Source organism: Nymphalis io, chromosome 18, assembly GCF_905147045.1.
Source record: "Nymphalis io chromosome 18, ilAglIoxx1.1, whole genome shotgun sequence".
Taxonomy (NCBI): domain Eukaryota; kingdom Metazoa; phylum Arthropoda; class Insecta; order Lepidoptera; family Nymphalidae; genus Nymphalis; species Nymphalis io.
Genome location: NC_065905.1, coordinates 819,285 through 828,503, shown reverse-complemented (window position 1 = coordinate 828,503; position 9,219 = coordinate 819,285). Strand labels below are relative to the sequence as shown.

Below are 9,219 nucleotides of genomic sequence, written 5' to 3'. Positions count from 1 at the left end.
TAAAGGAAACTCAAAAAGCAAGGGATGCAAGTCTTTGCTTTCACCCGCTTGTTTGGAACATTTGTATGAAATGATGTTCTCATTCTGATGATGCTTCGGCTAGTGGCAGTAATCGAAATTCCATACAAATCGCATTGATCGTCAAAAACTCGGCACACAGTTTGCATATCGATATACCAATCTATAGATTGTGCGCAAAGTGATTAATTGTCGACGGAGAAAAAAAAATCAATACAAAACAAAATATTATGAGCGGTTGAAACCGCTTTGAAATATAGATTCTACTGATGAGAATGGACAAAAAGCTTCAGTAGTTACTGTTTTTTTTTTTTAATAAATCTTATTTTATAATTTGTATAAATTACATGAAACAAGTCAATTTCTACACGAAATCCAGCAATAATTCAATCCGTGCATTTCTATCAGATAGGTATTCAGGTGCAGAGAAATAAATAGGTTTTATTATTAATGAGATTAATTTATAATTAAAAATGTAAAACACGCTTAGGCAGCTCAAATACTGACTGCGGATTTTCATTAAAAATATTAGATTAGCGTTGCTCGTCATAAGCTTAGGATTAAAAATAGGCATTTAGTTAAAAAAAGAAATGGCCAATAGCAAATACTAATTAAGTCAGTTTATTACTTGTACAATATTATAAAAATTCAAATAAATAAATAACGACTGACTATCCTATAAAATTTTTATCTGTATTTTTAAATATTAGTAAATTTATGCTTTTTTTCTTGTATGTTTCGTTGCATTAATTGAGCATTTAAAGTTACTTTCAAATACGATCAATTTATACATTTTCCTTATATATATGTTTAATATATATAATATATATAAGTATTGTTACATTGGTATATTACTACTGACTTTTTTTTTTATTTATATTGTGTTCATGATCTTGTAGGAACGCTTTCTTTTTTTAATAATCTGAAAACACACACACAAACACAGAAAAACAAATAGGCCTCAAAACTTTGTTTCAAATGTGAAAAGGTTTTTGCCCAGCTGTAAGATAATATTTATAATGCCTACCTAAAACCATGGAGAATAACTCATAGAAATTTAAATCTAAAAATAACAAATAACCACACTGAAAAAAAAATCTTTATGTAAAACGAGTCATTGAAGACAAATGTTCAGTCAATTGATACGTTATATACACGTTATTTACATATAAATAAAAGCAATATTTAATCTATTAGCTTAAATGATACAGCTATTTCTAATACAAAACGACTAGAAACAATTCTAAGCAAGTGTTAGACAATAAATCGCTGCATTCCGTTCAGATTGAAACAATTTACGTATCTTACTATTTTCGTATCCTGTCCTCAATTGACATTTACAAGACCGCAGTGATAAAAAATCATAATAACGCTGTAATGACTAAGCACTATCTGTGGTTAATACCTATTCAAGTGGAAACTTTATATTTCGCACAGAAACGTTTTAATCTGCGAAAATGACTAATACTTTAATTATTTTATAGCGAAATAACTCTGTTATATTCATATATACATGTATAAAATATGTAGTCAGTCGGGCAAATAAGCCACCTGATGTTAAGTGGTCACCACCGCTCATAGACAATGGCACTGTAAGAAATATTGATTATCCATTAACTACTCAATGCGCTACCGACCCAGGGTACTAAAAGGATTATGATAAAGTTGTCTTATGTATTTCACATACATTTTTTTTTAAATATAATCCCCAAACGTATTACCCAAAACAAATCGAGTGGATAATATTTTTATATTACAAACAAATATAAAATTTATTTAAGATTGCATCGCATATAGAACAAGGAATGTTCTGAGGAATTATTTGGATTAGTCCCGGCTGCTGAATTTCACCACCGGACATCGCACCAGAACTCTAAATTCCATCCACACCACCTCGATGTCTGGAAATCTACAACACCGCGATTTTAAGGTATTTTCTGTCTCGCACAATCACTCTGTGTAACCAGCTTTCGTCGGCGACTTTTCCGAACCGATATGACTATAGCAACCTTCAAGAAAAGAGCGTACTAATTCCTTAAAGGCCGGCAACGCTGGGCGGTGGTAGTCGTTTTCTATCAGATGAGCTTCCTACTCGTTTACCAGAACAAGATTTCGTGGAATTGAAAGCAATGCAATCCCGATTGTCTGGACAAATAAAAACCACCCACTCATCAGATATTCTACCGCAAAACAGCAATACTTGATATTGTTGTGTTCCGGTTTGAAGGGTGAGTGAGCCAGTGTAATTACAGGCACAAGGGACATAAAATCTTAGTTCCCAAGGTTGGTGGCGCATTGGCTATAAGCGATGGTTGACATTTCTTACAATGCCAATGTCTAAGGGCGTTTGGTGATCACTTACCATCAGGTGGCCAATATGCTCGTCCACCTTCCTATTTTAAAAAAAAGAAAAAAAAAAAACAGTTGTCATGTTACTGGAGGGGAAAGGAGACAAGGCCAAACTTTTTTTTAATGCACTATACTTTTCAGTTCCAAGGGATTCGAATGTTAAACTTACAATGAAATTTTTTGGATTGCAATTTGTAACATAATTTTGTTGTCTTAATTCTCTCTCTCTCTCTATACAAATTTACATCTTACCATGCCGTCTGGGTTTATGTTTTGTTCTGTGATACAATTGATACCATTACCGTAAAGGATTTCAAGGTTGAAATATGTAATCCTCGCCATATTTAGGCTTATAATTATAAAGCTAAGTATTTATGCCCATAATGACATCGACAAATTTTAGCAATGAAGAATATATAAATTAGAATATATAGCCAAGTTGGGGTATAACCATATATATAACCTTTTTCTTTTTTATTTGTTATTCTATATTACCAGATGTATCCGAGGTTTTTATTCCAATTAGGGTTACAGTAGCACAGTTTTTATTTTTAAATATGTAGGCGGACAGGCAAATAGGCCGCTTGATTTTAAATGATCAGAACCGCCCATAGACATCGAAACTGTAAGAAATATTAACTATCCCTTACATCCCCAATGCACCACCAATCTGTAGTTACACTGGCTTTCGCCGTTCATCCCGGAACACAACAGTACTAAAGTATTTCTGTTCGGTAGAATATTTGATCAGTAGGTGGTACCTACACAGATGGGCTTGTACGAATCCGTTTATGTTTACTAGTACCTTAGTATAGCAGTATGAAATAATATAGACTTCCTAACCAAGCGGGATCTAATAAATCATATAATAAATACACTACATTCTCGAAATCCTGAATCGCGCTAGCGTTGTATTCATTTTATGATATATATAGGCGCCATTCAAAAGAGTTATAATGAAACATAGTTTTATTTACTGAATGTCACTTTAATTGTATATTCAGCATAGTGATTAATTGTACGAGTTCACTAGCAGAAGACCGTGCAGAATGGAGGTAGACCCTTAGGTGATAGGCCAAAAACACCTCATTCACACGCCCTCCACATACCTGCGTGCATTTTCTATTATATAAGATCGTTTGTGCCCATCTTTTATTGAACTATATAGTCATAACAATGATGTACCTCTTCTGAAGACGTTATCTTAACCAATTGCAAGACTTGTAATATAATATTACATTAATATCATGAAAATACATGGATTTGACCTTAAAGAACTTTAAAACACTCAAATTAAGGGTTAATTCTGCTTTAGTTTAAAGTTTTACTCAAAAGTAATTTAAAATAAAACTGCTAAATCAGGCTAGATAGTTAAGGCAAACAACGAATGTTTTTGTTTAATAAAAGGCTAGACGGTATAAAATCTATTGGTGTGCAGGAAACTCGTCTTGGTATCGAGTTATAAAATGGCGGTCCTTTTTTCAAGATATAAAAACGAAAAGTCACACTAGCTTAACATGAAACACATAATAACGTTCTTAAACCTTGAACATATTAAGGAATCCTTGCAATCAACTTGAGATTATTTAAGACAATATTTAAAACCTGTAAATCAAATGTTCGTTATATAACAGTATTAGCATTTAAAAACAATTATCTCAATTTATTATTCATAAGATTAGTGGTAATGAACATCGCCTCGCGTCGGATGATGGTCACGACAGTCACCGTCAAACCGACACGCGACCATTTATTGTTATTAATGTACTGGGTCATTGACAGGGTTTTATATAAAAGTAAAATCTTTAAAATAGTAATTCCGAAATCATCTAATTATCTTGGAATTTTATTCATTCTTTTCATAATTTTATACGCACGCGATACCATATTGTGATCCACTTACTACGGCTATTGTACAGCGGAATTCGCATCAAACGAGAACTAAAGTAAAGCATATGGATCTCACCCAGTCTCACAGAAGCGTTTTCTCCATGCCTTGTCCGCTCCACAGCGGTTGTTCATCGTCGTCATTTCACGTCCGAAATTACACTGACATTATCTGTGGAGTCGGTAGGATTTGCCAGTTTCCTCTGAATGTCTCTCACAGCCAGAATCACCTTTGACTTTCGTCAAAGTTAAAAATCAAAAATCTTTATTCAATATAGAAGCGTTACACTTACTTATTCATTGTCATAAATATACCACCGGTTCGGAAATCAACACCTTAGAGTCCACCAAAGTATATTATCTCAACTTTTTTTTTATAGTATAAATTTGCGGTCGAGCATATGGGCCACCTGATGGTAAGTAGTTACCAATGCCCATAGACATTGGCATTATAAGAAATGTTAACCGTCCTTTACATCGTCAATGCGGCTCCAACCTTGGGAACTGATATGTTATGTCCCTTGTAATTACACTAACTCAATCACCCTACAAACCGGGTCACAACAATACCAAGTACTGCTGTTTTTGGTAGAGTAACTGATGAGTGGGTGGTACCTACCCAGACGAGCTTGCACAAAGCCCTACCACCAGTAACTAACACAACTTATCTCACCTCATGGATGGCCTAAGAGTATTCTTAGGGGGAAATATATTAAGCGCATGTATTTATACCTTCAGCTCTAGTTTCAAGCAGTTATATAGTTACAGAAAACTACCAACTCTTTGTTTAAAAAATGAACTTTGTAACCTAAATCTAAGAAATTGTAAAATAATATAATATGCAGATGATACCACTCTTACGTTTCACGGTAAAACATGAAATGAAGTATTTGAATGTTCACAAGAAGGTTTTAATACGGTTAATCACTGGATGGCTTTTAATACCCTCACTTTGAATCCTAGTAAAACTCAATATATAATTTTTCAAAACACAACACACCTAATGATACAATACCACATAAATTAGTAGCTCATTCACGTAATCTAGCAGATGATATTAAATGTACCTATCCCGTTATTAACAAAACAGATCAAACTAAATACTTAGGTATAACATTTGATAAAAATCTTAATTTTAAAGGGCATCTAAAACAATTAAGTCAAAAACTCAGAAAATTTATATATAACTTAACTTACAAATTTTCAAAAATATAAGATAATAAAACAGTCAATATAAACAGTCTTGATGAGGGTCCAGTCAGAGATATGCGCTGACTAGACCCTCATCAAGACTGTTTATATATCATTATATCAATCTTTAATAGCATACTGTATAACTGTATGGGGTGGCTCTAACAAAACGCACATAATTGAAGTTAAAAGAGCTCAAAAAATGTTACTTAAAGTAGTGCTAGAGAGTAAAATCTTTAGTGTTTCTCCTGTTTTCTATAAAATTAAATAAATAAATAGTTCCGTACCTACCTAGTTTGGGCAACTAAGTTTGGGCTCCTGTCTCCCACATACAACGGTATTTATGTATATATAAAATTTAAAAATGTAAACATTATTATCTGTAGGAATAAATAAATATATTATTATAAAACAAATTTCGAAGAAAGTGTATCGTCAGGCAGGCGACTGGTCGCGAACGTTTCCTATATCCTTTTTCTGGTCAGGTCTACCTGGTCTGGTCAGCCGACTAAAGCAGACTTTACTGATCCTAAATAAATGGAAAAACATAGGTGACTGACGCTTTTTATTATATGTTTTTTATGAATATAATAATAAAATAAAATATTGAAGTTTATTCGTCATTAATGGTTTATAAATAATAATATATAAATAATAATAGTGTTGTTGTTGTCTTATAATTTATATAAAGTGACTCTTCGCCGTCATTTCATCCTCGTTTTTGCTTCAATTTAATCAAGTATTATATATATATATATATATATATATATAATATATGTATTTATATATATATATATATATATGTATTTATTATATATGTATATATATATATATATATATATTTCCAAATCTGCTTACTGCAAGGCTAAATATTACGTATTGCGGATTTGTTTCGATTAAATTTGAAAAGACGATATTAAAACTTTTTGCGTTGACAAAATAAAAGAAAAAAGTTTGTCCCGGTAGTTAGTGGTCACGTATTTTCCACGCTTATCAAGTTTGAAAAAGAAACGACAGTTTTATACGTCTTCCTTTACGAAATCAACCTTGCAAAATGTGTCATAATATTCTCAATACAATACAATGTGATAATTCATTAAAAATGGATTGATACAAGTGATATAAGCTCTTTTGAAAAGTACAGGATTAATATAAGTTCATCCTAATACTGAACAATTTTTGCAAGTGTTATCTTAGTTCCCAAGGTTGATGGCGCATTGGCTATAAGCGATGGTTGACATTTTTTACAATGCCAATGTCTAAGGGCGTTTGGTGACCACTTACCATCAGGTGGCCCATATGCTCGTCCACCTTCCTATTCTATAAAAAAAGTGTTGCGCAAAAATGGACAATTTTCCACGCTCTATACTTAAAAATTTCAAAGTCAAATTTGATCACTACGGTTACATATGTTTCGTTTAAATGAAACGTTTTAAACGAGTTTTTTTCGTCAATTAATTTCATTAATGCCATGTATACCTCGTTTACATGTTTTTTTTTTAATTAAATTACAAACTCCTTTTCACTATTCAAGTTACTTTTATTATTTATTTTAATACTAATTACAAAGTCACACATGTCAATCAACGGTGATAATTAATCTATTCATTTATTACGTTTATTCAAAGGCTGCCATTTCCATTGCCGTCCTTTTACCTTTTTTTCTAAAAACGCGTCAAAAATATTCAACCTTTATCCACAGATAAAAAAATACTAAGTTTGATTATATGTCGATTAACAAAACAAACATTCGATTAATATAGACATAAATAATTATTGTGGATTCGAAATTTAGGAGAATTAATAAAAATGATTTTGTAAATAAAATATTATCATCCATTGCTCGCATTATTTACTTGAAATAAATAGTACATTAATATTCAATGAATTGTTGGCATTAATTGTAAGCGACACTGCATTTAATTATTTCAAGTTTTTATATACAAATGAGTCGCTTAATTTTTCTAAGCATATTTTTCCTTTTAATTAAATTAATTAAATGCGATATTAATGAAAGTAATCGCGTTTTACTCATTACAAGTAGGGTACATTAATATTGACACTGAATTTTAAACAATAAGGTGATAAAAATACCACAGTGATGATGGGTCTCCATATTTTAGGGGTCGGTCGTGAGAGAGATAAGAGAATCGTTTGATGTCTATTCTGTAAGGAGTAAGGACTCACTTTGTATCTCACTCGTGAAATCTTGAAAACCGACTAACGACGATACGCGATTTTGATGCGTGTATTCCTTTAAACGTTGCAATTATTTTGGCCAATGTATGCTTGCCAATGGCTATTTTTTACACTAAAATGTTTTAAATGAAATTTGATATAAAAAACTCGCTGTTTCTTTCGTCGGTTCTTCTCAGGGCTTGGTGTTTCTTTTCCGAACCGTTAGTAGTTTCTAATTTGACTATCAATAAGTATATTGATTTTGATTAATTTCAATTTTGGAATAACTTAAAATTGTATATAGTTTAAAATCAACTGTATGATAATGATTTACTAATAACCTTTTCGTATTATAATTTCTTTCAAGTTATTCTTTTGTGGGTATCAAATAGATACCCACAGCGACACAATTATAAAAAATTAACTATACTTAACAATTTTTTAGTGTTGAAAAAAGTGCACGATCGGAATTAATTTCTTCAGCATCAGGTCTAATTAAAATGGACAGACGCAAAGCTAGTGGTTCAAAACCTTCAAGGATTGCAAGACAAAGAGTCAAGTTAGTAGCCACCGCGCGGTTAGCCCCAGCGCACGCGCAGAAATAGCAACCTAGTTAAATTTTTTTAGAGGTTGTCTGTTTAAAATTACCACAGATAATAAATTCGTTTCTGACGTTTATCATTTGATTTCCGCGCGCTTTTTTTTGAGCGGGATTCAGTTGTGTTTGAAAATTGTTTTTTTTTATTTTACCTGCAGTCTAAGGGTAAGTTATTTAATAATTTCTTTATTTTTATAAATGTAAGCATTTGGGCACCTGAGTTTTGCTCGGCTCTAATAATTAGTTATATGATGCGTTTTTTCATCTAAAACACCAAAATATTTTTATGTAACTAAATACTTAAAACTTATGATATAAAACCTAATCAAAATACTAAATTTAACCCAAATTGTTATATATTTGAAAGAGAAAATTGGATAGGTCTTCTAAACTTGGTAAACAAATGAGGCATCAAAAAAATGGGAGCCCGCTACTTTACTACCCGTCAAAAGGTATCTTTTTTTAAACTTAGAAAGAAATTTAGAACCTCCTACTTTAAAGTTGTTAAATAAGTTATAATTAATTATAAATAAATTAAATATCATTTTTAAAATATTTATATATATAATCCTTTATATGTATAGCGGGAAATACATTATTTAATAATGAGTATTATTTAATAGTAGTATCATATTACGCAGCGATTTTTTTTACAATAATATTAATGTTATGAAATATATAAATCAATACTTACAACAAACTTAACTAAATTCTTTCGTAACAAATCAACTTAAATAATTTAGTTCATTTTTTATGTAATATTTTTAATATTTTTGGCCATGGCATTAATGTGAAATGCCAAAGGCATTTATTGTTTTTAAAATGCTCATTTTCGAAGTTGTATTGTCATTGACGTATTTTATATGAACTTTTTTTTTTATTAAAAGTTTATTCGCTATTCGGTCTCCATTTATTTAATTACTTTTTTAAAATAATTTTATCACGTAAGAAGAACAATTCAAAATGTTGAATTATTTTTTAATAACGTTATAATATTT

At 31.1% G+C, this 9,219-nt stretch overlaps 1 protein-coding gene across 1 annotated transcript in view; it reads left to right on the top strand.

Moving 5' to 3' along the window:
- Positions 1-8,201: 8,201 nt before the first annotated feature.
- The window catches only part of LOC126775246 (putative metabolite transport protein HI_1104), a 54,422-nt gene continuing 53,404 nt past the window's right edge, over positions 8,202-9,219 (top strand). The window contains exon 1 of the mRNA XM_050497044.1: positions 8,202-8,386. The gene's annotated coding sequence lies outside the window, so the exon portion shown is untranslated. The remainder of the gene's footprint in view (positions 8,387-9,219) is intronic.